We start from the raw sequence: 27,763 nt of genomic DNA on the forward strand, positions 1-27,763 counted from the left end.
AGTGTGCTCTACCCAAAGTTCTAGCATCTTTTATTCTGCACTGTGTTTGTCTGTTCACCTGTGTGTCTCCCTCACCCGGCAAGGAGTCCCTTGAGGGCATGGACTGTGCCAAACAACAGCCACAACAACTACAGCATGGCTTTTCCCATTGGGCACAGCAGGAAACTGACCAAGCAGATGAGCCATTGCTGCTGCCCCCGAGTCTATGCAAATCCTTCCCTCAGCCCACCTGTCCTTTCGAACCAAGTAGATGAGCTAACGCACCATTGGAGGGTTCTCCCTCACCTCTGTCTTCCAGGGCCATCTTTGAGTCAAGCTATAGGTGAGGGCAGTCCATTTTGTCTCCCACCAATGCACTGAACTGACCTGTCCATGGACCACATGCTCAGGTGTCCATCAGTCTTAGGGACCATCCACAAATAAGAGGTGTGAGCTGGGTGTGTGGATGTTCGTCCAACATCCTTGTACCCTCTGGACTTGTTTAAACCCAGCATCAGATGTATCACTTCTATCTCATGAAGGATTGTCATGGGACACCTGTGTCCATGGCTCAATGAATCTGACAGCATTCCACATGTGCAGGCACTTCTGTTGCACAGTCACTTGATATCCTGAGGTCAGACACTCCCTATCAGGACCCATTGGCCTTCCAGGACCTACTCTCCAAATGGTCTCGAGTGTTCTTCTGCGGATGGCACAGCCCTTGCTTCAGAGTCCTGAGGTTCTGCCCTGGGGCTCTCCTAGTTTATCAGAGACCCCACAGGGTCTTTTCCTACTATGGTACTTCTGGAAGCACTGCTTCACTGGCCCATGTGGCCCAGGGGACAGGGCTGTTTGTACCACAGTCTGGATCCCACTCAGAGCTAGTGGCCTCTAGTGTCACCTGGTAAGTAGGTGACGCAGGATTGCCAAGAGTGGAATATGCCAACTCTAAAACCCAAGGTAGTGTACCAGCCCTTGGGTTTCTTCCTCAGTTGCAGGTGCAAAGGTTTGTCCTTCACTTTGACGGGATGTCCCAGCATACCCTAGACCCCTGCATCCCTGAAGACGTCATCTATATGGTGGTCCTTCCCTCTGGAGCTCATGCATTGTGTCTAGTGAACACGGTGCTGTCAGTTCAGGGGTCCAATAGGTATGGTCAGATCCTGAGGAATGTTCGACTCGCATCATGACAGAAAGGGGCAGAATTAAGGTCTGGGGAGAAGCAGTAAATATTTGCTGTTTCTGATCCCTCTTCCCAACATGTAGCCCAAACCATGCGTTCTGTACATCAGTAGCTACAATCCATGGATCAGAAGCTGGTTCAAATCTGCCCTAGTAGAGAGGAGTGTCCGGAGTGGAAGCTGCAGCTGGAGAAATGAGTTGGTTAAATTGGTATCATCTACTGTCATCTACCATGACCCACCAGTTTTTCCAGAGGCCTGGCCTGACTCCCATGTGCCTCTACCCTCAGAGGGGAGCCGTGATAGCGCCTTGGCACTCTGCGGTGTCAGCTGTTCCTAACAGTCCTCAAAAGATATGGGTATTTCTTTTTCCCCATGTAAGACTAGCCATGCAAGTGGTTCTTTTGATGAGTCATTGCTGTTGACCCTGCGGGGCGTTACCTGGCCCCCTTCCTCCTGGGGACTCAAGCTGTTTTTTAAAAAAATTTTAATGTTTATTTTTGGGTAAGAGAGAGAGAGGGAGACAAAGCGTGAGTGGGGGAGAGACAGAGAAAGAGAAAGACACAGAGTCCAAAACAGGTTTCAGGCTCCAAACTGTTAGACAGAGCCGGATGAATGCTCGAACTCATGGAGTGCAAGATCATGACCTGAGCTGAAGTCTGACACTTAACCAACGGAGCCACCCAGGCACCCCTTGGCTCATCATGGAGATTAATCAATTTGAGCCTGCCGTTTCCTCTCCCTTCATTTCATCATCAGTGGCATCAGCAGCAGTGACTCGATCACAGAGATGTTACAGTTATTCCTTCTCCTGAACCTCCTGAGCTTCACAGGCTAATGCTGCTCCTTCCGACCTGTGAGCTGTCCCAACAACACAGATAAAATCCTCAGCCACCGCACTGCTACTACGCACCGGGAAATGCCCCTCCTGCCAGGGACGGGGCACTCATCACCATGTGGCTGGCAAGGGACTCAGTTCTGCCCTGTGGATCTGTTTCCTAGGATAAAAGCTGGTACCAAATGTGTTGGCTTGGGTTCCCCAGGAGCAGACCATGAGAGAGGGATGTTCGTACAATGGATACACTGAGAGAATGCTTTCCGAAGAAGTCCGTCATAGTGAAAGACAGGGCAAGGGGTGCAGCTTGGCAAAGGAGCGCGTCCAGCTAACGCCTCTCCTTAGCTTGATGCCGTGGGGAGCTCTGGGGTGTCTCATTTTGAGGCAAGGTGGACAGGACTTTGTTTACATGCATTAGTCAGAAATTGGCTACAGGCAGACCCTGGCCAGCATGGGGACAGGGTGTGACTCCTCAAATATATTCCAAAACTCAGAGAGCAGTTCTCCAGAGAAGGGGCAGCTGAGAGCCATTAGCAGCCGCCATTACAGCGGTGAGAGGGGCGGGTGCCCACCCTGGTGTGTAGGGTCTGGCCGGACACCATCGGAATTCATTATAGTTTATTTTCAAATAAGTGTTATTGGCTTCTCTTATCTTCTAAAGCCAGCCTCTTCATAAACACCTTGAATTTTTGTCCCAGAAATCCCAAAATGAAATAAAACGAATGAAATGATGACTGGAAAATAGGACAGAGACTGCAAGAAGGATTGACCTTGGCCAGTGAAACTGCATTGACTCAACAGTTGTTAACTAAAAATCACATTTGTTCCTTGGCACTTTGCAGTTTGCAAAGTACTCTTAAATCTATTTTTTTCTTTTTAATTTTTAAATGTTTATTTATATTTGAGAGAGAGACAGAGCAAGAGAGAGAGAGAGAGAGAGAGAGAGAAAGAGAGAGAGAGAGAGGGTGGGGGAGAGACAGAGAGAAAGAAGGAGACACAGAATCGGAAGCAGCCTCCAGGTTGCAAGCTGTCAGCACACAGCTCAACACAGGGCTCAAACCTACAAACAGAGATCGTGACCTGAACCAAAGTCGGACGATCAACTGACTGACCCACCCAGGTGCCCCTCAAATCTTTTTTGACTTCAATGATCCACAAAGCAACATTCAGTTAGTGAGGGGACGAGGGGGGTGTCTCTCTGTTCCCAGAGGAGTGTAGTTACTATCCTAGGGTCCCAAAACTGGTGAGTAGCAGACCCAGAGAGAGGGAGACAGAGGCCAGTCACCTAACTCTTTTGACTTCTCTGTCCTCCCTTTGCAAACTGTCACTCAACCGTAACTGCACGCTTTCCCCTTCACTCAGAGGAACATACAAGCGTGGACTGTGATTGTCCTGAAGCATAATCGCATGTTCAAGAGCTGCAGACGTGCGCATGTCCAACTTTTCAAGTGAGCCTCAAGAGCGTATTTCTCTGTCTGTAACGGTGAGACAGCCGGGTGGCCCAGCAGCGGCCCGCAGGGCTGGCCTCCAACCTGTCCACCCCTTCCTGGGTCAAAATCGGAATTCTGCCTTCCCCTCCACTTGAGGACAGGGCTGGATGTTCTGACTAGTGGAAACAGGTGGCTCTGTTCCCAGCTGACAGCTGTTTGGCAGCCGGGGGCGACATGATGGGGCCTTGCACACAGTAGGCAGGTTCCCAGCTTGGAGCCGGGCAGGCGGTGGAGGGGTGGTGTCCAAGAAGCTGCCTTGGGGCCGCGTGATGCGCAGCCGCAAATCAAGACGGTATGTCACCGGCATGTCCCACTCTTCAAACTGGGTGGCTAACCGCTCTCCCTGCCCCCTCTTTAGATGATGGAAAACGACAGATGTTGGCATCCAGGCCATGGCCCTTCCTTCCGCCCTGGCTGCACGGTCCCTCGACTCTGGTGACCTCTTCACCGCCTGGAGCACGTCTTGACGCTCCTTTCCTGTCCCCCCTCCCTCTACCATGACACGTCTCTTCTAGACAATCGTACCTCTGAAACGTGAGTGTCCTTCCACCCTGGCACTCTCTCCACAACCCATCTTCTCTGTGTTCTCATCACCATTATTTTTCTTACTTACCTATTTATTTCGTGCCTCCTCCCCCCTCCCCATCCCTCCTTTAGAGTGTAAGCTCCTCTAGGGCAGGAACTGGACTTGTCCTGTTCCTGCTGGATCCCCAGTGCCCTGGCACAGAGCAGGTGCTCAATACAGATGAACACTCCCTACATCCCTGGTCCTTCCAACCCATCACCTCCACCCCTCCCTGGGAGGTGGGCAGTGTGATGGGCGTAGAGATGGGCTGGGAAGGTAGATGACCGTCCCAGAATTTCACAGCTGACCCCACCACACTCTCCCCAGATCATCACAGAAGTCCGGCTTCCTGCTTCAGCTGAGCTCAGACTCTATTTTCTCCTGGGGGATCCCACTGGCCACCACTCTGTGCAGAGAGGAAAACCAGACACACAGCAGATGGCCAGCCCAGTGGATTTTTGCAGATGCTTTCTGATGGACAAAGTGTCACCTAAGAGAGGCCAGGCATGGATAGGACAATGCCTGAGCTAACGTTACGTCCACTGTGACATCTTGGGATGACACTGCGTGGGACCAGAAAAATGTGAGACAATGGACGTGAGCAGGACACCCCTCAGAGCCTACCAGATCCTTGATCTATGGAGGGAAAGCCATGTCATGAGCTCGTCTGCCAGCCAGTGCGGCTTCTGTCGCATGGGAGAAGGGGACGGGCAGCAAAGCGTGCTGCAGCTGACGTCGAGTACCGTCCACCACGAGGCATGGTCCGTGTTGATTTCTCCATCTCCCCGCAGGGTTATAGTCTAACAGTCCACCTCCAACTTTGTCATCAGAAGATCCAGAGTGCCTGGCAAACTCTCAAAATCCAACTAGGTTTAAAAACATGCTGAAAAAGAAAATTTCAGCTCAAAGAGGAAAGAAGAGTGAAAAAAAATCAGAGGCACCAGGCTGGGTTGGGTCCACAGGACGTGGACGGTGGGGCTCAGGAGACGAGGCGGAGCAGGTGGAAGATTCAGTTCTGATCCCTCGGCCGGTGCAGAGCGCACCACACTTGAGGTCCATGGGGCAGAACTACATCGATGACTCGGAAGCTGGTACTGGGCTGAGTAACAGTATTTACAACTGTTTCTGGTTGTGTAGTGACGAGAAACGCCCCTCACAGGGCCTTGGAAGGATGACATGGTGTGAAGCAACGAGCAATGTCCTCAATGTCCTCATGACCTTCCAGTGCAGGCAAATGGCGTGACACCAGCAGGAGAAAATCAGCAGTGCCTTTTGTGGTGGTGGTGGGGAGTGGTGTTGAGTGCAGTAAAATTTAGAGAGAACAGAGGGACATTGTCTTCAGGAACTCTTTCATCAAGCTCAGTTTTTCTCTCAACTGAGCGTCCGATACTCTTGGGTGCTACTCCCTGGAGCTCGGTTTTATGCTGCCAGTGAGGTATGCTTACCTGCCCATGTGTATACTCAGCTGAGCTGATCTTCCTTTTAAATTTTATCTTTTATTTATTTTTGGGAGACAGAGAGATGGAGAGTGAGCAGGGGAGAGGCAGAGAGAGAGGGAGACACAGAAGCCGAAGCAGGCTCCAGGCTCTGAGCTGTCAGCACAGAGCCCAAAGTGGGGCTCAAACTCATGAACCACGAGGTCATGATCTGATCCCAAGTTGGACGCTCAACCGACTGAGCCCCCCGGGCGCCCCCCGAGTGGACCTTTCCAATCCTCACCTCTATCCTATGAGGCAAGTGTTATTGTCTCCATTTTCAATGGGCGTCAGGAGAGCCAAGTGACCCAACTAGTAAGTAACAATCGTGGGTTCCAAACCCAGGCGGTCTGATCCCAAAGCGATGGTCTTTCCCTGACACCGATGGCCTCAGCTTCTGCCCCTCCCGGGCAAGAGGCCCGGGGAAGGTAGAGCAGTTGGGTTTTACTGATCTTACAAAATGGCGGCCAACCTCCATCCAGATATGAGGGCCTGCTCGCTCACTCCTGTACAGCCTCTGGAACCCGCGGAACAGCCTGTTCTTTGGGCTGGAAGGAAACCAGGATGAATTTCAATCTTTTCTAACCAGACCTCACCCCTTCTCACTCTTTGCCTTTGTTTGCTGATCTCCAGTTTTCCAGACCCAATCCCCCTGATTGACTGCGGGTAGCTGCCAGACACATTTGGCGCAGAGGAGGTCCAGAATAACAGTCAGTCATCCAGGTGTAGGGGAGACCCAGCCAGGGGGTCATCTGCGGTCAGCTGGGCAGCTTCCTGGTTGGTTGAGGTCCGGCCCTCCCCCCTTATCTTTGGAGCCTTCCTCCTGAGGACAGGCAGTGAGGGGGGAGGCTCAGGCAGAAGACTGGGCCAAACATTTGGAAACGCTTGCCTTGCAAACACTTGGCCAAAAAAGGAGATTTAAACATTTCTTCTACCCACACAATTCAGGAAAGCTTAGCTTGGAATTTCCTAATTTTTATGCTTAATTAAGATAAAGTGTTGTAGAGAGTGTGCAGGAGAATTTGCATTCGGCCTGCAAAGGTAGGGGTCACCGGGACCCCTGGCCTGGAGAAGCTGGGGGGAACGGCCAGGGCCCTGGAGCGAACCCTCTCCCGAAGGTGTGGGCAGGACCCAGGGACGGAGGGGGACTTACGGTGATGGAGACCGAGTGGCTGGATCGACCCCCGGCCCCAGGAAAACCCACCCTGGTCTATTTGCCTCTCACGTCTACCAGCCAAACGGAAGGGCTGGCCCCGGGTGGAGGGGGTGGGGCGCCGCGGGCCATGGCCTTGCTCAGAAACCAAGTCACTGTCCAAAGACTGCTGGCCGTGCCTTTCCAGAAAACGCCATTGTTTTGTGGATTCTACTACTGTTTAAATGCAGACTCAGAGTTACCCAGTTTGCCGAGAGGCCCTGGCTGGGTGCTTTTGAGTGTCACGAGGCCTCGTGTCCGTTGGCTCTCTGGAGTTACAGATCAGGAAACTGAGGCACAGAAAGATCGTGTGGCCTGGACGGTAAGGGGAAGAGCTGGGACTTGCGTCCAGATGATTCCTTCATCTGGGCACCTGAGAGAGATTTATGTAACACGATGTTACGCAGGAGGCGAATTCCACCGAGAAGGGCTCACGGAGGCGAGCTTTAAGGAAGAGCCCAATATAGAGCCATGTGCAGCGTGAGGGAGGCCGCCAGGGACCTGGAGGCCCTCAGCACTGGTCAAACAGAAACTCATTCGCTGCTGGAATTTTCCGGGCTTCTGGAGGCATTTGAGATTGTTACCGGGTCATCGGTAAAACAAATCCCGTTCTCCTGTGCTTCCTTCCTTCTCCAACACCTGCCAGCCGCCCCCCACCCCCGCAACAAAGACCCTACCAGAGAGGCAGGACTCCCAGGACCCTGCATGATTGTGTGTGGGTCAACCCCCAAAGACAGGCCTGGTTTGAAGCTTATAGTGTTTTCAATAAAACAAAACAAAACAAAACCAAAACCGCAGACTTAAGCTGCTAATATTTAAAAGATGGAGCCATCACATAAAAATGCAAATTTTAGGCTTCTTTTGAAAAAGCAGGAAGGGACGCCCTGGTGGTTGAGTTGGTTGGGCCTCTGACTTGGGCTCAGGTCATGATCTCATAGTTTGTGGGTTCGAGCCCTGTCTCAGGCTCTGTGCTGACAGCTCGGAGCTTGGAGCCTGCTTTGGATTCTGTCTCCCTCTGTCTCTGCCCCTCCCCTGCTCATGCTCTGTCTGTTTCTCTCTCTCTCTCAAAAACTGGATAAACATTAAAAAGTTGTTGAAAAAGTCGGAAGATTTGGTGCCATTGCACCCGCACTCTGTTTGGCAAAGAAAGGCTGAAGTGGGGTTGCATGCCCCCTTGGGGGAGGTGCGTCGCCCACCCCCACATCCGCTGCCTTACACCCTGGGCCCTCTTTGCCTCTTGATGTAACCCGTCTGGGCCTCAGACTCTGTCCTGTGCCCACAGGAAAGATGGAGAAACCAAAGCCCGCGAGGAGAGGTGACTTCCCCTGGGTCACCTGCATGCCCGGGGCCCTCCCATTTCGGGGTTGTGTCAAGGCACGTGCTGCCATTTCTCCAGGAGCTCTGCCGTCTGCAGTGATGTCCCCAGATCTCAGTGGTGCCTGGAACTCAGTGGGCTTTGCAGAGCCGCCCATCTCTGAGTCCACGTCGGAGAATCCCATTTCCGTGCAGGGTCAGCACTTACGGGGCATCGGGCCGAGGACTCTCACGTGCGTCTGCAGGCGTCTGGGCTCCGTCCCTCACGTGCTCAACCCCGATGGTCCCACCCCCTCCATGCACCGTGCTCGGGGTGTGAGGGTGTGACACACGTCAGACTGATCTGAGCCGGTGTCCCTGTGATCTCAGGACAGCCCTCCGGGGTCCCTCCGATCCCCCGAATTCCACAGGAAGGAGGAGAGCTCAGAAGTTTTAGGCCAAAGGCTGCATGGGGTGGGGGGGGGGCGCCTGGGGCTGAGCTGGGATTTGGTCTCCCGTTTGTCCTACGAGGGCTTCCCTGACAGTATCTCCCCAGTAATTGGGTCAGTCGGATGTGGATTCAGGGAGGGAATGCCAACTTCAGCGTTCAGATTTCATTAAACCTGCTGCGCCTCTAATCCCCTGTCGGTTCCCAGATTGAGGGGGCCGCGCCCAGGCTCACAGAGAAGGCGATGGCCCTGCAGTGGCTTCCCGAGACCCCAGCAGGGGAGGGTGTGCACCTTCCATCCACGCCCACGGTCCCAGGATCAGGAGGGTTCTGTCAGTGACTTTAGGCCCGATCTGGAATCTCCTGCCTGCGGAGGCGCCGATCTGGCACGGTCTCCTTCTTCTTCTCCTCCTTCTCCTTCTCCTTCTCCTTCTCCTCCTCCTCCTCCTCCTCCTCCCCCTCCTCCTCCTCCTCTTCCTCCTCCTTCTTCTTCTTCCTTTATAAAGCTAGTCAGTTTTCTTTTTTCTTTACAAATATATATATAAGATATATAATAATAAATATATAATATTTCTTTGATACAGAGTGGGATAGAGCATGAGCAGGGGAGGGGTAGAGAGAGGGAGACACAGAATCGGAAGCAGGCTCTAGGCTCTGAGCTGTCGGCACAGAGCCCGATGCGGGGCTCGAACTCGGGTACCGTGAGATCATGACCTGAGCCGAAGCCGGATGCTTAGCAGGCTGAGCCCCCCAGGCGCCCCTCCTTCCGCTCTTCTTGTTCGAGCCCCAGAGGCTCCTCCTCAACTCTGGAAACTCGGCCCGACCCCGTGGCCTGTTTCAAGGGAGGAATGTAGCTAATGTCTTCTCTGCGCGTGCAAACGGGGTGGGGCCGGGGAAGAGGTGCCGTCTTGCCAGGTCACAGGTCCTGGGACGCTGGGATGTCAGGACACGGGACTCCCCCGGACATGCTGCCCTCTGCCGTGGGAGGAGGGCTGGCCGGAGCCGGGGCTGCCCGATGGGGCGGGGCGTCCTCTGCTCCCACGGGACCTGCCCCAGTCGGGCCCCTGCAGGGGGTCAGCAGGTGGGTTCCAGCCAGCAGACGCACCACCGACCTCTTCTCTGGGAGCCTGGCTCACCGCCTCAGCTCCAGATTTGCTTTGAAGGAGCGCGTTTTGAAGTCTTGGGTGCTTGGTGTGAATCCTGCCCCCCTGCACACAGGCGGGGAGACCCCGAGCTGCGTCCTGAGAGCCCGGGCCATGGGCTCCTTCATCTGGGGCAGGGAGCGGGGTGCAGTGGGATGCAGTGGGGTGCAGCGGGGCACAGCTCCCCCTCTCTCTCTTCAGTCAGGTCTTTCTTTGCTCAGACGTCTACCCCCAAGGGGTCTGCCCCCACCTGCCACAAGACAGCTTTATCTGCTGCTTTTTCATTGTGCCCCTCCCCCACAACACAAGCTTTGAGAGCAAGACCTCGTCCAACACGGGCCTTTCACTCCCCCAGGGGTCCTGGGCACCCAAAACACTTGGGAAATCAGTGACCAAACATCGGGCACTGCCTGGCCCTTGCTGGGTGGAGACCTGGCCCTCACCTGTCGGTCTCCTTCTGCTCGTGCTCGTGCTGTGGGTCCTGCCCCTCCATCTGGCCCCTCACCCACGTGGGACAGAACCACATGCTGCTATACACCCCCACCCATTTTGGTCCCTGCTGCCTTCTAGAATCCCTGCTGGGTTGGGCCAACATGGGCCGCAAAACCCGGATGACTTAATGAGTGTGATACGCTCTGCACTTCCGGTGGGTTCGGCTCTGCTTTCTGGGGCGGGGGGCAGAGAAAGACGAGAAGAGGAGCCGGTGGGGGGACCCCGATCCCCGACCCTTGTGTGCAAGACTGTGACTCCGCCTGCAGGCGCCGGACACCACGTCGGCCGCTGAGCTGCCTCCGCAGAGGAACTCCGTCGGCTTCAGGCGTCAGAGAGGGAGGAGCAGAGTGCGAGAGGCGGACGGGCAACCACAGCCTCCCGGGCTCGCCGTGACTTCGTGTATCTCTTTCTCTCCCCTCATGGCATGGCTGCTTTCTTCCACGGTGGTCGCTGGGGAGACACAGCCCTGGAGCCCCGACATCAGGAGAACAGGGTCTCCCGCCTCCCAGTCCCATCGGACAAACCCCAGGGAGGACGGTGGCCAGCTCAGTGGGTCTTGAGAGTCCTCCTTGGGCGTGTCACTGGAGGCCTAGGAGGTCAGGCACTGGACAGGTGGGAGGTCCCACGGCCACCTCTGTGTCAGGGCCACAGGGGCTGTTTGCAGAGGGAAGATGGGGGTGGGGAGGGGGTGTGGCCGACACAGACAGGTCTCTGCTTGGATCTGGTGTCCCACCCTGTCCTGGAGTCTCTGTGTCCCCTGCTCCCACCTCCGTGGCTGCTGCTCTCCAGTCCCCTCCCGAATAGAGAAAACTCCCAAGTGTCCGCTTCTCCGTTCCCAGGTGACCTGGGCTCTCCCTGCCTCTGGCTGCTAGCGGACTGGGCTGGGGACCTTCCGAGGGACCCAGGGCAGAGCCCTGTGAGACCCGCAACCTGGAGTGCGTGTCTGTGGAGCGGGTCTCTGGGACCATCTCTGGTCTAGTGTGCAGACTGGGATACATCCCCCTCCCCCGGTCCCCTGCTTCCCCCCTCCTGCCTCCTCCCAGTACATCTCTGCCTGCTCCCAGAGCTTTGGGGAACCCAGGCAGAGAGAACCTACTTAGGCCACAGTTTACATGACGTAGGGAACATCTAGGGGCTGGAAAATTATGGAAAAGAAGGGAAAGGTCTCAGCAGGGGGCTCAGATAATCTCCATTTATCTGGTTCCCTCGGAGGTTCTGGGGAGCCTGTCTTGCTAAAGAGGTTAGCCAGGCCCTGGTGTCCCAGAGCTCTTGAGGGGACGGATGTCCTTGAGGCTCCAGCTTCCTGAGCCCCTCCTCCTGGATTTACTCCTTAGGAGCAACCGTGGAGTTCTCAGTCAAAGCCATGCCTGCCCCAATGGCCACTCAGGGCTGCCTGGAGATTCGTGGGGAGACCCAGGATGGGAAGCTCTCTGGTGGGCAGAAAGGACCAGAGCTCGAGCAAAGGGGTTGACCGAAGTCACTGAGGCCCATGTGGCCCATCCCAGCACCGGCTCCTTCCCATAGAGGGCTCCCGGGCAGATGCCAGCTCGCCATCCCCGGGGCCCTGACTCACCGGCTCCCACCCAGTCCATCTGAGTCACGGGCCTCTGGTTCCCCGGGCCCGGGTCCCCGGCCAGGCCCTCTGCACAGCTGGGCAGCATTAAGACTTGGCATCCCTCGAAGCGTGCATCAGATCCTCTGGGCCTTTCTGTTGCTGTTGTTGTTGTCAGATGCTAATGGGAGTTTGGGAAGCAAGTGAGGAATGTGTTCGTTCGGGCCAGGTCGGAACTGGGCTGTAGGGCAGGGTCGGCCTGAGGTGGGAGCCTGCAGGGCATTGGCTGCACCTCTGGGGGTCGGCTCTGGCTTGCCAGCTCCGGGCTCTCTGAGCGGCTTCGGAAGGGGCACCATGGAGGGCCACACTGCCATGGACCAGTGGGAGGACTGAGCAAGTGCTTCCATGTGAGGGTCTAGAGCAGCACAGAGAGAAGATGCCCTTACAATTGATGCTCCGGGGGTCTCGGGGTCTCCAACTATGGCTCTTTCCCTTCCCTCTCCTGGCACAGGTGGAGGACCACCTTGCCCCTCATCAGACCCCACCTGGTTCCTGCCACCTCTCCAGTCCCCCCTCTCACCATGCTGTCCTCAATCTTCTGGGTTCCAGAACCTTCCAGGCTCTGGTACTCTAGACCACTCTACCTGTGTCCTACTTCTTGGCTGTGCACTCCTTTATCGCAGAGAATGGGACTCATCCCTGCACCACCGGGACAGGTCTGCAGGGGGCGACTTCGGACACTCCTTGAGAGACTAAACAAAGGACTAACAGAGACGGGCAGGGCTGGCATCCCCGGTGGGAGAGCAAACTTCCACCCTGACCCCCTCCCCATCCCAGTTTCCAGCCCAGGTGTAATCAGGCCTCCATTTCCATTTGAGAACATTGAACAGGGCATCCTTGCCATGCAGGTTGCCATGGTGACAGATGAGCCAGAGACAGAATGAGAAAGACGCCAGAGAAGGTCTCAGAGACGTCTTAGCCAGGAAGGTCTTTGAACAGCTTTTCTCCTCGGTCCCATGTTGCGTGTAAGATTGTAGGGAGAGGCGTGAAGGGAGCAGAGACATGAGGTGGTGGGACGTGCTGATGAACAGCCTCTGAGACTCTTTAAGATTCTTTTTTAAGTTACTCAAAGGTTCCCAGAAGATTGGGTTTCCAGAAATGGGACAGGGTTAGTTCCTGGGACCCTGGACCTGAAGTGGAGGATTTGTCTGAGTTGGACAAGACTTTTCTCCCTAAAATGTTGCCCTTGGAACCCGGTAGGTTAGACTTCTGGGAGCCCCAGCTCGGGTCGGCGAAGATTAGGGACCCACGCCCCCGCCAACCTCTATTTCTCTCTTCCATCATCTCCCACATGCTGGCGTCCATCATGCATGGCGTCCGTCATGGTCCCAAGAGTCCGATGGTGTCTGTGAGTGATCTCAGCAAAGTGACTCTGGCTTTCAATTTCTTCTCTTAGGAAACAGAGAAGTGGCCCCTCCTCTGCCATTCTCGCAGGGATGCCGTGAAGACAAAATGACTGAGAAGCAACCATTTTCCTCTTAACTGCAAGATGGTGAGTAGGGAAGAGGTGGTGGGCTGGGAGCCAGGACCCTCGGGGTGGACTCCTGGCTTCCTCTCACTCCCAGAGAGATGGGTCCTTGAGCAACTCACTCAGCCTCCCAGGGCCCCATTTTCCAGATCCATGACTAAGATCGTTGGGCCTGTTGATTTCGAACGCCCTGCAGCTCCAGGCCCGCACATCCCATTTCTTCGTGACTTAATAGCCCTTCTGGGTGGGGGCTCCCTTCAGATTTGGTTCAAGGTTCTCCCCAAAGGATGCAAGCACAGAATACTGGCTCAGGACCCACCGGGGGGCCGAGACTCCCTCTGCATGACGAGCGTGGCGCTGAGCCTGTGGGCTCCCCACCTCCCGAGGAGGGTCTGACCTGGTGTGGCTTCCCTGGCGGCTGGGCTAGTCCTTCTGACTTGGCCGGTTGAAGGAGGACCTCAGGAGAGAGGACTTCTCTCTGACACTGACTCATGTTTATGAAAGTCACTCATCACTCATGAGTCTTTGTGGGTGGGGCGCTCTGTTCCCGGGAAATGTCCTCCAGGGTTAGTCTCTCGTAACACTGGGCTCTCACACCACTGCTGCCACCTAGAGCCTCTGGCCAAAGATGAGGAAGACGGGCACCTGCAAGCTAGTCCCAGCTCTGCAGTGGGACTCGGAGAACTGTCCTGACATCCCAGGGTCTCTATGTCCTCGTGGGCGGAATGGGAGGAAAGCAGTCCCTGTGCCCATGTCGTAGAATGGTGTGAGGCTTGGAGGACCTAATGGGTAGGCAGGGGCTCTATGATCTGTGAGGGACCATGGATCCATGACAGAGGATGACATTTCTTTGTCACGGTCATTTGGCAATGTTGGCGCTGTGCGGTGACAGGTGATGGGCCAACTTCCCTGCTACGATGCAGTACGAACACACTTACCACCACTCGGATCACAGGGAATCCCCCAAGTCTGGCAGGCCCATTCACACAGTAGGGGCAGTAATCAAGTTGACTAATCAGTAGGTTGGGCTCCCTCCCAAAGCAGACCCCCATGCATAGATTTGGTTTGAGGATTTGTGTGGCCTTTGATAGAGTGCGCACAGGACACTGCAGAGTTGTGCCCCAAGGAGGAGGAATCTGGGGGTACTCATCCCCTAACCTGGGGTATCGAGGCCCCAGAACTACCCTCCTGCCTGGCATGTGGGCCAAGCACGGCTCAGCGACCAGAGAACACTCTCGCAGGAGAAATGCAGCGGTCGTGGCTGTACCTGGGGACTTGGCAGCCGGCCGGCTGGGGGTGTGGTGTGGGCCAGGTGCTGACGGTGCCTGCTGGGTCGTCGGAGGCTGTGTGAGAACACAGGAGTCGGGCACAGAGCAAGCCCTGGCGGACTGTGCAGGGCTGCTTCCGTCCCGACAGACCCGCAGCAGAAACTTCTTACAGACATGGCTTCAAGCCCAGCCTCGGGGCTGGGATCCTGGTGGATCTAAATCCATCCTGGCGCCTTGGGCCTCTTGTCCATAATTGGTTTAGACGTGGACCTAGGATGCCTTTCTGGTCCATGAGACGCAAGTAGGAGCCAGCCCCCTCCTGAGAGAGATCCAGAAAGAGGATCTCCCGAAAGCCTTCGTGTGTTCCCGTGTCTAGACTCTCTCCTGGGGCTGGGGCTGCCATCTTGTTGTGGCTCAGGTGGCCTCAGTGGGGGCAGGGGCAGCATTCCAGTGCCTTCTAGGAGATGGCTCCAGTTGGAAACCTAAAACGTCCTTCAGGTGGGGAATCAGAGCACAGATTTGGCTCCAAGATAAGCTTCCTATGGAGTCAATATGCATGTATTTCTTTCTTCTTCTTTTAATTTTTAAATGTTACTGATTTTGAGAGAGAAAGAAAGACAGAGTGTAAGTGTAGAGGTACAGAGAGAGAGAGAGAGAGAGAAGATACAGAATCTGAATCAAGCTCCAGGCTTTGAGCTGTCAGCACAGAGCCCGAGGCAGGGTCTAACTCATGAACCGTGAGTTCATGATCTGAGCTGAAGTTGGTTACTTAACCCACTGAGCAACCCAGGTGCCCTTGTATTTTCTTCTTGAAGAAGGAGGAGGAGGAGGAAGAGGAGGAGGAGGAGAAGAAAGAATGCACTGACATTTTTCTTTCAGAACCACCCTTGGTGTCTCCACAAATGAATCAAATTTGCAATCAATGCATGTGCTTCCCATTCTAAAGGCCTGGAAGGCTGGGTCTGGAAAGGCAGAAGGCAAGCTGTGACAGCTTGCCAGAGCTGAGAAGGTTGGAGAGGTTTCCACATTCCTGCAAATTCACACCTCTCTGAGACAGGATCAGGTCGCTGCACTTAGTGGTGTCCTAAGGACTTCCAGGGTCTTCTGGGAGCCCTGGAGGCCAGATGAAATCATTGCCTTGTGAAGCAATTTCACTTGGAATGAATGGTGAATTATTTTTCCTTTGACAAAGAAACACTAGCTTGTAACTGGTCTCCTTTTTTCTTGGTAATTAAGTTTAGGACTTTTGAATGCAATGAAGATGAGGTTGGACAAGGTCATCCTTAGGGTCGTCTTGGACCTGTGAAGCCCAGCAATGTCTGTAACAAACAAGGAGGTGGAGGGTAGGTTTTTAACTGACCTGAGGCCTGAGCTGTGCTGGAGAGACATGGGGACCCAGGCCTGGGATTTGGGGGACCCCTTGGGGTTGTAAGCCTCCCTTCTCTACTTGCTGGAGAAACAAGGCATCAGAGAGAAGGCCCTTCACTCTTTAAAATGGGCTGGTGGAGTTATAGGAACCCTTCTGATAAACTTATGGGCATCGGCCATTATCACATAGGAGCAGAGGAAGAGGAAGAATGAAAACTATTAGTAACAGTGGTGATGGTTACTCTGCACAAGGCCTTATTTCTGTTTCCTACAGCTCTCCTGCAGTAGACGCGATGGTCCCCGTGTTTACACTTGAGGAAATTGAGGCTCAGAGGAGTCGTCTAACTTACCCAAGATCGCCCAGTAGGTGCTTGGCCAACTCTCCTGGTTTGCTTGGGGCCAGTCCTGGTGTTAAGATTTCCACAACCCTAGAAGCCTTCAGGTCTGGGCAAACCAGGACAGATGTCAGCCAGCCGGTGTCAAAGGCAAGACGCAAGCCAAGTCCATCGCCGTCAGGTCTCCAAGCCCGTGGCTCTCGTGGCTACAGCATGCCGTCTGCTGGCTTCCAGAACTCATGAGATCCTCAAGTGCAAAGTTGGGCCCCTCACCCAAGGCCACACAAATAGGAAACTGGGAAGGAGGACTTAAACCCGAGACTTCTCCGGGATCTGTGCTTTTCTTATAAGGCCATTTGCTTCAGCAAATGGATAGATAGGCCTAATGGTTACTGAGGGGGTTGGTGGTGGAGGGGGGGCGGTGCTCACACCCTGGGGGAGAAAGTCAAGTCTTCGAGGTGTCCACATCCCTGCATAGCCTGCCTGGAGCCATACCCGGGAGAGAGCAGGCCCTCATTAAAGCTTTGCTTTCATTTAAACAGCAGTACAAATGTTCAACTACTCAGTAATTGGCAGACATAAATACAGACATAAAATAAGGATCGGTTCTAAAAGGACTCCAAACACATCAGTACAATGTGGTAACTTCTCTCATTAGAAGCAATGGTTGTCCCTTGTTATGTGACATAATCCAATTCTGATGTTCTTCCTGGGCTGGGCTAGGCTGAAGCCTCTTGTTCCTAATCCCTCTCTCCCTCTGTGTACGTATCTTCTGTGAATATATTTATGTTCACAGAAGGTTTGCAAGCTGTTTCTCCTTCGTCGAAGCTGTTTTGAATTTATGAGCAAGTGCAGTGGGAAACTTGCCCTTTCATCGTGGCTGGCACTGGAGATCACATTTAGCTGCTCTCCTAATTGTCCAAAGATTTGTTTCTGTGTGTTGCTACTGCCCAGCATCTGTTCAGCCAACCCAGAGTCCGGGGCCCCGATGTCTTCATTCCTTGTAGCGAGAACAGAACCCAAGCAGGAGGATGTGTCCGCTCAGGCTGTTTTGAGTGACTTCCGTGTCTTGGCAGCTGGCAGACTACTGGAGTGTTCGGGTGTCCACTCCTCTCTGCCGATGGTACTGGAAGCCTGACGTTTAGGCTGAGCCCACAGCCACCTCCGAAGTGCAGACTACATTTCCCAGTGTTCCTTGTAACTGGCTGTGTCTGACTGATGAAGGTTTGCCCAAAGGAACGAATAGGACTCATGCAGGCTCTGAGTTGTGCCCTCCAGTGGAGGGTTGTGTCCTCCCTGCAGCCTGGTCTTCCCTTCCCACTGGTTGGAGTTAGAGGGCTCTGCAGGGACATTTGTTCACTCGTTTAACTGACCTCACCAAGCACACGGGGCAACAAGACTCCACGGGGGACAATTCGCAGAAATAACAGACCCTAGAAGTAGACCCCCAGAGGTGTCAGATATTGGAATGGTTGGGGACACCCTGTGAAGCAACATCAGAGAGACTGTTGGACCCTTTTCCCCAATGCGAGTCACCAAGAAAGGAATCCACGAACAAAAATGGAATTGCTCAGTGGGTTTATTCAGTTCGGCCGAACGGCCCCTCCCGAGGAGCTGGAGGTCGTCGGAAGAGAGAGAGCCCCGCCGAGCAGAAACTCAGGGTTTATATAGGCCAGGACAACTAATTACCGCAGTCAAATACCGAGGGGCAGTGGTCAGATGACTTTCACCTGCTCACTTCGCCCTTTCAGGTGAAGTTGTTTAACAAAATCTTGAGAAACAGATTTATCCTGGGGTGGGGCCCAACTGCCCCATCTTTCATGTAAGTGGGCGAGTAGAACAATGGTTGGTATTTAAGACTCAATTAGACCCGAAGCGGGAGGTTCTTACAAGACGACAGCATGATGAGCAGCTCACACTGCTGCATATGCGAGCGGGGGCCAGTGTCCATCCTGAGCGTCTGCTGCACCAGCTGGACCCATCCCCTAGGACAGCGGGGCCTTTCTAGCGTGTCTGTTGTCACACATGAGCCACTGTCTTCCGATATTCGCGTACGTCATCAGAACTACCAGCATGAATGTTTTCATGGAAGACTGTGAGCTGACACCAAACAAAATACTCGCTTCTAGGGTTTTCTTTTTGTTGTTTAATGTTTATTTATTTTTGAGAGAGAGACAGAGAGCGCGAGTAGGGGAGGAGATGCAGAATCCAAAGCAGGCTGACAGCTCAGAGCCTGATGTGGGGCTCAAACTCATGAATCATGAGATCATAAGCTGAGGCGAAGTTGGGCGCTTAACTGACTGAGCCACTTGTGTGCCCCTCTTCTACAATTTTCTGACCAGAATTTTTATTAGAATCTAATCACTTCTTCCTTATATGAAGGCAGTTAGGAGGCAAATGCAAGGGTCTGGTAATGGGGATCTAGAATTGGTTGGAGGTGGTAGATGGAGAGAGAGAGAATGACAGTCAAGAAGAGAAAGGAGGAAGAGGAAGAGGAGGGGGAGGAGGAGGAGGGGCATGAGAGCACCTGACCTTTAGCGCACACTAACTACGCACATTACCATATTACCAACCCTGTGAGTTGTGCACCATCACAACCCCCAATTTACAGATGAGAAAACAGAGACTCTGCCGAGTCACACGGGTCTTCCTACTGTTTCCTGCTGATGCTGGGCTTCCTCCCGTGATCACGGCTCTGCCCACGCTATCCCCCCTGCTCTGAGTACCCTTTCCTCCTCAGGCTGCCAGACACTCAAACCAAACAAAATAAAAACAGGAGGTGCTGTTAAATTTGAGAATCAGGTGAGCCCCGAAAAAACCTGTAGTATAAGCATGTGCCGTGCGACATTCATCGTTTATGTGAAGCTCAGGTGTAACTGGGAGCCCTGTGGTTTCCCTGGCAGCCTGCTTCCGACCTCAGCCTCCTCACTTGCCGGGGGTATTTCTGACGGGTCCTGCCGGTCCCAGTGTGGGTGCAGACTCAACACGAAACAGCGAAACTCTCCTTGTATCTCCTCCCAGAGCCGTGCTCTCTGCCGTCCGAGTCCTTACCTCCCCTCGACTATGCGATTAACTTCTTTCCTCCAGCACCTTGCACCTGCCGCTGCTCACCGCTCGGCCTCCTCTCCCCTTCGCAGCGCTATGCCTGGCACCCGTAGGCACATAAATATAGTTGCCAAAGAAGATCAAGTGCGGTTGAGTAACGTGTCTAAAACCATCCGCCTGGCGGGTAGAAGAAGTAGGGATCAAATCGAAGGAACAAAGATCACATAGGCTCCTTAACACGGCGTGTAGGCCCTCCCCCGACCCCGGATGCCGCCACAGCCTCTGTGGAAGGCAGGGCTCTGCAGTAAGGCCACCTGAGACGGGTCCAGGCTCCGCTGCGGACGATCTGGGTGGTCTAGGGCCAGTCACCTAATTTTCTGGATCTCAGCTTCTCTACCTGTAAAATGGGGGTAAGAAGAAAAAAAACCCTATGAGAATAGGATTGTTGTGAGGATGGAGTCAATGTTGGGAACGTTTAGGACAATGCTGGGCACATCCTAAGAGCTTAGTAAATGTGAGCTGCTGTTAGACCATTTCCGTCCTGCTCGCTGAATTTCTGCTGTTTCCAAAGAACTCTTTTCTACCTCAGAGCCTTTGCCGGCGCTGTTTCCTCTGCTGTCAAAGGCCTCCTCATGCTTGCTGTGCCTGGCCAGCTCCCCAAACAACTTCTCAACTCCTTTCTCCGAGGTCTTCCCTCCTCTCCCCCGTGGTCAATGGCTCTCCCTCCCCGACCTGCGCTGCCAGAGCCCTGGCCCCTGACGCAGTGAAGTGTGTGTATTTGGGATGTGTTTGCTTAGGGTCTGTTTTCTTCCACCGACTGCAGGTTTTCCGAGGGCAGGGCCCTCTTCTGGCTCGCTCCCTGCGGGACTCACAGTGGCCAGGGCAGGGCCACACCGTAGGGCTCAGTCAGCGCGTGGCCACCAGGCCCGTGAAGACGGAAGCAATGGGACACGTGGCTGATGGCACAGAATGGGGAGAGGGGCGGGTGGGGAAGGGAGCTGGAAAGTGGGGAACGGTTTTGCTTTTGATGGAAACGGGGGCGCGGGGGAGGGACCTGGCCTCGGCTCAGTTCAGTAAATGTTTGTTGAGCGTTCTGCCCGTTTTGTACTTCTTTCCCATCAGTTAACCACACAAGCCAGTACACGAAAAACATCCCATGGGCCAAGTAGCACAGATGAAAGCTCATATGACCTTGAAAGCTATTTCCTCCCGTGGCGGCTGCCTTCAGCTTTCCGAGCGCATCTAGGGTTGGAAATAAGGGTGACAGTTCCTGCCAGCAATTGCCAGTTTTAAAATGCACGTTACATAGAATGATGTTTCAGCTTCCCACAAGGTAGCCTCCCTCCCCCTGTACGCATGTGCTAAACTCTTAGAAGGGTCACGTGATCTCCCCAGAGTCGTAGAAAGTCGCAGGACTACCGGGATTCAGACTCTGTCCATCTGGCTCCGAACGTCCACGCGCTTGCCCGTCCCTCCAGCAGCCTCTGGAAAGCTGGACCCTGACACGACTGGTGAGGCTCCCTGGCCCAGGTCAGCGCGCTGCCGCACGGTTTGTGCCTCCACCCCGACCGATCGCCCCGCCCACCGGGCTCATGGGGAGCGAACTCAGCGGTTCCTACACTGGCTTCATCCTCCTCCCCTGACTCTTTCATCCTTTGATTTACTGATCGATCTATTCCTTCCATGAAACGAACTGCACAAGACAGACACGCGCTGGGGAAACTGCTGTGAAATGTGACTTCCATGGGCGCCTCAGGCGTCAGGGAGGGTGGCCCCCGTGTTGCCAGCGTTCCCGGGATTCGGGCGTCAGAGGGGCCCTTGCATCTCTAGGACGGTGTCCAGGGATGGACATCGACAGAATACACTGGGCAAGGAGGTTCCCGTCAGGCTCCAAGCACATGTCACCTCGAGCCTTCACAGCAAGTGATTACACTGTGTGTGTGCCCCAGTGCATGTGTGTGTGCCCCAGTGCATGTGTGTGTGCCCCAGTGCATGTGTGTGTGTGGGCTTTAAAAAGTGTGGCCAAGAAAGGCCATAAGGTTTCTTTTCTTTGGTGGCTTCTTTCTTGACCTATCATGGTGCTTTTAAAAAAATTGAGTACTTGAGCGGCTCCTCAAGTACTGGGGGGGCACAGTCGGTTAAGCGTCCGGCTTCGGCTCAGGTCATGATCTCACATTTGTGGGTTCAAGCCCCGCGTCGGGCTCTGTGCTGACAGCTGGCTCAGAGCCTGGAGCTTGCTTCCGATTCTGTGTCTCCCTCTCTCTCCCACCCTCCTCTGCTCACACTGTCTCTGTCTCTCTCTCAAAAATAAATAAAACATTTTAAAAAATGGACTACTTGAGGGCTAAAGGGGTGATGGGTTAAGGAGGCGCTTGTAGTGATGAGTGCCAGGTGTCATATGGAAGTGAGGAATCACTAAGTTCTACACCTGAAACTAATGTTACCCCGTATGGTAACTGACTGGATTTTAAATAAAAACTTGTAAAATAAAATAAAAATTTACTACTTGACAGCAATCTAAGTCAATAAGAATAAAACTTATTCGTTTGAATGTTATCATTTATCTTGAAATTATGTGATGCCCTTGAAAAACAGGGGCGCCTGAATGGCTTAGTCTGTCAAGCATCTGACTTCAGGTCATGATCTCACAGTTCGTGGGTTCAAGCCCTGCATCAGGCTCTGGGCTGACAGCTCGGAGCCTGGAGCTGCTTCAGGTTCGGTGTCTCCCTCTCTCTGTGCCCCTGCCCTGCTCATGCTCTTTCTCTCTCAAAAATAAATAAACTTTAAAAAATTAAAAGAAAAAATATAAGAGCGTTTAATTCATGTAAATACTCGGGAATTTTACACTTGTATCTGGTAGCTCTCACACATGTATTTCTTTCTTTCTTTAAATGATTATTTTTGAGACAGGGAGAAAGAGAGTGTGCAAGAGCAGGGGAGGGGCAGAGAGAGAGGCAGACAGAAGATCTGAAGCAGGCTTTGCACTGACAGCAGAGAGCCGATGTGGGGCTTGAACCCATGAACTGTGAGATCAAGATCAAGACCTGAGCCGATATCAAGAGTCGGACGCTTAACCGACAGAGCCACCCAGGCACCCACACACCTATTTCTTTCCTATCATAACGCTGCACCAAATTAACTCACCTGCTTTTATTTTACTTCCTGATACGCACACGTTCTAGCAATGTGCTCTGGCTTCAGTTCATTGATGAGCACGCAAAGGAAAGCTCAGGTCTCCCCATCCTGTTCAGTCTGGCTAATCCAGACATGAACCAGGAGTAAGAAAGGATGTGACAGGGATCCTTGGTCATTAGTGCCTCTTAGAATGCCAGTACCGTCTTTCTGCATCCGACATAGGTTCTGGTCATAAGAACAAGTCTGACCTCTAAGAGATGTGAGAGCCCCGCCTACTCTAAGTCACAGATGTCACACATTTACCTTGAACTTGCTTCGTGTCTTGCCGGAGCCTGCACGGTGAGTCCCTCGGTATTCTGTGCTCACCGGGTCTCCTGGAGGCTGTTTGCAAGTCACGCGCAAGAAACAGCAGACGTGTGTGTTACATGCATCTCCTCTGCTCATGGGCGCACTCTGTTTCCCCATTGGAGCAACGTTCAAGTTCAAGGATAAACGTATTAAGTTCATGACGTTGATAGCAGAGCATTGAACCAAGTGTGGGGCTAAGTGTGGGGCCCTGTGTGCCTGGACAGGTCCCATCCCCGTGAGGCTGGCCCCGTCCCCACGGCCTTGGTGAGCTGCTGCTGCTGAATGAAAACCTTCCCCAAGGTGATCATACTTGACCTAGGCTGGATTGGCCAAATGGAAGTCAGCCAGGCAGAGGAAGGAAGGCCTAGCAGGGACGGGGAGGCACTGCAGATGGGGAATTGTGGTCACATTGGCAGGGCTCAGGGATCTCGTTCCAGGGAGCGGGGGTGCTGATGGGGCTGAGGAGAGCCCGAGCCAGGTTGGAAGGGTCTCTGCATTCTGAACGAAGGAAGTTGGACCTCTAAGTACTGGCATCAGAACCACTGAAGGTGCCATTAGATCTTGGATTCAGAGAGAGGGCTCTGTTGCAGGGGAGGCTGGGGTGGGGAGGAGGGGCTTGCCTGGGGGTGAGGTCCGCAGTGCCACCAGCTCGGTTTGGTGAGCAGCCCACCGAGGTGGGGCCGCCAGAGGCCGCCAGAGGGTGAGTTTGAGTTTCTCTTCTGGGTCCCCTGCTTCTCTGAGTCCTTAACCCAAGAGCCTGGAGTTGCCCCCAGGTCCTGGGACTTCTGAAAGTGCCCTGTGTGACCGGCCGCCTGCGAGTCCTTGCAGTCACCTTTCCCTCCCACCTCGAATGAGCGCGTCAAAGCAAGCCAGGGAACACCCAGCACGGGGAAGGGCATTTTTAAGAAAGCCCACGGTGCGTGTAAAAACACGGCATTTTCAAGGCTTGGTTTGTTTGCAGGGACGAGACCGTGTCAGCACGAGGGTTCCGGACAGTGCGCCCTCCGCCCCCCACTGGCCCTGTAAACACTCCTGGATGATGAATAATAGTAGTGCCAGTGTTCATGCCGTCCGTCAGGCTCTTGATTTCAGAGGTCCCTCCTGAGTACCGCATGGCTCTCTTGAATTCCAAGAGACAGAGCTTAGGCGTGGGGTCGCTACGCAGAGCTAAGGCGAGATGGAGACGGAAGGCGCGTTCCTGCCAACAGGAACCCATTGTTGTTACTGACGGCTTAGGCCCTAAGAGTCATCCAGGCTGGATGCTTGCAGCATCCATTCTCTAGTGTTACCTTATTCCCCCCATGCTCCCGAGTGGGAGTCTGGGTTCGTCTGATAAATGAGAGAAAATGAGGCTCCTGGAGGTGAGCGGCTTCCTAAGGCCATATGCCGGAAAGCACTAGAACTTTCTCCGGTGCTTCTTGGCTCCACTTCCCCTTAGATCAGTGCTTCATTTTCCCCAGAAGCACCTCCTATCAGAGAGGCAAGGTTATAGTGGTTTTCTCTAATGAAGGAAACGTAAGTTGCGGGGCACCCCGGTGGCTCAGTCAGTTAAGCGTCTAACTCGGTTTCAGCTCAGGTCATGATCTCGTGGTTTCTGAGTTCGAGCCCCACACTGGGTTTCGTGCTGGCAATGCTGAGGCTGCTTGGGACTCTCTCTCTCTCTCTGCTCCTCCCCTGCTTGAATGCTCTCTTTCTCTCTCTCTCTCAAAATAAATAAACTCAAAAAAAAGAACGTGCAAGTGAAGTCTCATATTTAATCTTAGTCCATGGCAAACGTGCACCTTGCAGTGTATTATAACCAACCGTGTTTGTTAACTGGGACATGACGCATTGATGTCTTACCCGGTAAATCAGAGGGTCCGAAGGGACGCGCTGCACCTATCCTGTGGCTTAGCCAGGGGGCAGGCTCTTGGGGTACTCGACGGCACACTGAGGTGCGTCGTGCCTCACTGTAGCTGCCACCGAAGTGTGAAGACAAGACAGACGAGATGACGTACGAGCATCCATAGTAACCCTGCACGACATGCACCCCAGAAGCTTAGCGACAGTCAACAATATGTATTCATCTAGCTCATGGGTCACCTGGAGCTTAGCTGATCTGGGCTGGGCTTGCTCACGTGTCTTCCGGCCCACTGAGCTCAGCCCGCGAGGCTCGCCCTGGGGGTGGGGGGGTGAGGGGGACGCTCCGCTCCCCATGCCTCTCCTCTTCTCCGGGATCCAGTGCGCTAACCCAGGCATCTCCTCATGGCAATGGCACAGAAGCCCAGCCATGAAAACCTGTTCAAGCCCCTGGTCACGTCACACCTGCTAACTCTCCACTGACCAAAGTCACAGGGTGGAGCCCAAGGTCGAAGGGCGGTGAGTATTCTTGTATCTTGGAGAGAAATGAGCCGAGAAATGACAGGTGAAGGGTGTGGACACAGAGAGACGTGAGCAACTGGGGCATCTCGAGACACAGCCCATAGTGACAGGACGCTGGCTGCTATCTGACGTCCCCTTGCAGGCTTGCATCCGGAAATCCGGGTTTCTAATGGCAGCTTGGCTGTTTCGTAGCCATGTCACCTCAGGGGACCGTTGCTCCCTCTGGGCCTCACTTTTCTCATCTGTATAAGAGGAACAATCATTCCTTTTCCATGAGAGCGTTGTTGGAATAAAATAAACAATTATGCGGAAAAGTACTTTGTAAGACAGCAGAAGAAGATGTTCTTTTATTATTCTGTTTAATCAGTTTCCCAAATCGCCATACTTTACTCCAAGTAACTTTTGACTTAAAAAATCATCAAACAGGGGCGCCTGGGCGGCTCTGTTGATTAAGCATCTGACTTTCGATTTCTGCTCAAATCGTGATCTCACCGTTCGTGAATTTGAGGCCTGTGTTGGGCTCTGCGCGGACAGTGTGGAGCCTGCTCGGGATTCTTTCTCTCTCTCTGCTCCTCTCCTGCACTCTCTCTCTCTCTCAAAAATAAATAAACTTTTAAAAAATAATCAAAGGGAATGCTTTGGGAAAAGGACGCTGTTATCAAATTCATGAAACAATAACGCTACAGCGTCAGTGACGTAATCAGGGCAAGAGGAATCAGGACTTGGTCGCCACCATATTTCTCCGTGTCTCCAACGCTGAGAGGCAGTGACCACTCCGGTGAGTGCCCGCTGGCTGAATGAATGCATGAATGACCCACAGTGGTTCTCCGGTTGTAAAATTAATTTCCGAAGAGGCTCTCCAGAAAACTTTTCAGGTGCTGGAGCCCCGTGGGGGCCACTTGCAGCTGCTTTGAAGAGCAGCTGCTGGTCTCTACAGCTACATTGTACGAGTTTTCTTTGACAATCCTCACTGCGCTTAGAGCCACATGAAGTGTTTGTCTGTTCTCTGCGGCCAAGGAAAACAGGTCTTGGGACCCAACATCCTTATCTTTATTCTCTAAGTCACAGTCAAGCCCCAAGTCTTGACGAGCTTAGGAAAGAGGAATTGGCCTTTTGCTGAGGACGGCAGACGTGTGGCATTTGTAGAGATGCCCACGCCTCCCGCAGCCACTCGCTCGGAGGGAGGCATTGATCCCCGCGATCTGCAGAAGCTCTGGGCTCAGAGAGGGTGCCGATTGTGGAATTTGAACTCGGGACCAGCTTACGCTTTTCCAACCCCACGCTGGCATTAAATACTAGTTATTCGATCATTCCATCAGTTACTAGCTTGGAAAAGTTACGATTCAGGCAATAGTCATTTGGCAGGAAGCAAATTGTGGGACAAATAGATCTAAGACTCGTCTGCGCCCCAGCCCTGAGGATGACATCCGCACTCCGAAGGGCTCGGAGAAGGTTAAGGGTGATGATGCTGTTCTCTGGAAGAGAGTTCTGGAAGACAATTCACTTTTTATCAAGCCTAGGATTTTAAACAAGGCCAAGCACATGCAGAAATTTCTAGGATTCTTCTGGCTTTGAAACACTGTGGACGTGGTCCAGAGCTCTCATTTTCCAGATGAGAAAGCTGAGTTCCAAAACTGTGAGTGACGTTTTAGGGTCCCTCCGCTGGCTAGTGGCAGAGCTTGTCTGTCTCTGTCTGTCTGTCTGTCTGTCTCACACGTGTGCACACTCAGCCCAGCTGGGACACTGGTGGGCGTAGGCGGTGGGTACCGGCAGCTTCTTACAGTGAGTGACCAGGCCACAGAAAATGCCCCTTGTCACCCTCTGCCTTTCAGGATGGGGTTGAGAAATGGGTGACAGCTGCCGCCCTCCGCACCCTGGAGGCCAAGGGAGGGCGTGGACCCTGAACGCAGTAAAGCGCCAGTCCTCCAAACCGTTCATGGCGCATTGTTCTGTGGATTGATTCCCACCACAGGACCCTCCTGACGACACGACGGAGCTCCAGAAAGCAGAACCCGTGGAGGGGGACCTGTCCCAGAGCGGTGACGTGGCGGACGGCTGAGCTGTCAGAACAGGAAATGGATTGGCCACGGCTGTTCCTGGCTAGTCAAGTGCGGGTGCGAGGGAGCTAGCCGCGACGTGCGGCCACAGCCTGTCTGGGCGGGTTCCACTTCCGTGCGGGCCTTCAGGGGTCCCCGCCTCTGCCTCTCGGAGTGGATGGCTGAAATGAGCTACTTCTACCCAAGGACCAGCTCGGCTTCCTAAAATAGGAGGGCCCTGGGCCAGGGCCCAACGGGGACACCAGCTTCGCCCCTCACGCTGTGTGGTTTGGGGAAGTCACGTAGCCTCTAGGTCATGATCTCACGGTTCGTGAGTTCGAGCCCTGCATCGGGCTCTGTGCTGACAGCTCGGAGCCTGGAGCTGCTTTGGATTCTGTGTCTCTGTCTCTTTCTCTCTGCCCCTCCCCCACTCATGCTCTTGCTCTGCCTCTCTCTCTCTCTCTCAAAAAATAAACATTTAAAAAATAAAATAAAGTAAGCATACACGGAACATTACAAACGCTGGGTCAGAAAACCAATGTCCAAAATTTCAAGGAATTAAAAAAAAAATAAAAAGAAGGCACTCATCAAATGTTCTGTTTCTGACCTTGTACTTGGTTACCTTGAGGCCCACGCAAGGCACCTTTGGCTACTTTAGCTCTGTCTGGGGACATCAACATAGATTTTTCGGG

General features: G+C 53.6%; 1 long non-coding RNA gene across 1 annotated transcript in view; it reads left to right on the forward strand.

Moving 5' to 3' along the window:
• The window catches only part of LOC115286293, a 38,896-nt gene extending 22,735 nt beyond the window's left edge, over positions 1-16,161 (forward strand). Inside the window, exons 2-3 of the long non-coding RNA XR_003905974.1 lie at positions 13,104-13,199; positions 16,086-16,161. This is a non-coding gene — a long non-coding RNA (uncharacterized LOC115286293). The remainder of the gene's footprint in view (positions 1-13,103; positions 13,200-16,085) is intronic.
• The last annotated feature ends 11,602 nt before the right edge of the window (positions 16,162-27,763 follow it).

The sequence above is a fragment of the Suricata suricatta genome, chromosome 1 (genome assembly GCF_006229205.1).
Source record: "Suricata suricatta isolate VVHF042 chromosome 1, meerkat_22Aug2017_6uvM2_HiC, whole genome shotgun sequence".
NCBI classification, from domain to species: Eukaryota; Metazoa; Chordata; class Mammalia; order Carnivora; family Herpestidae; genus Suricata; species Suricata suricatta.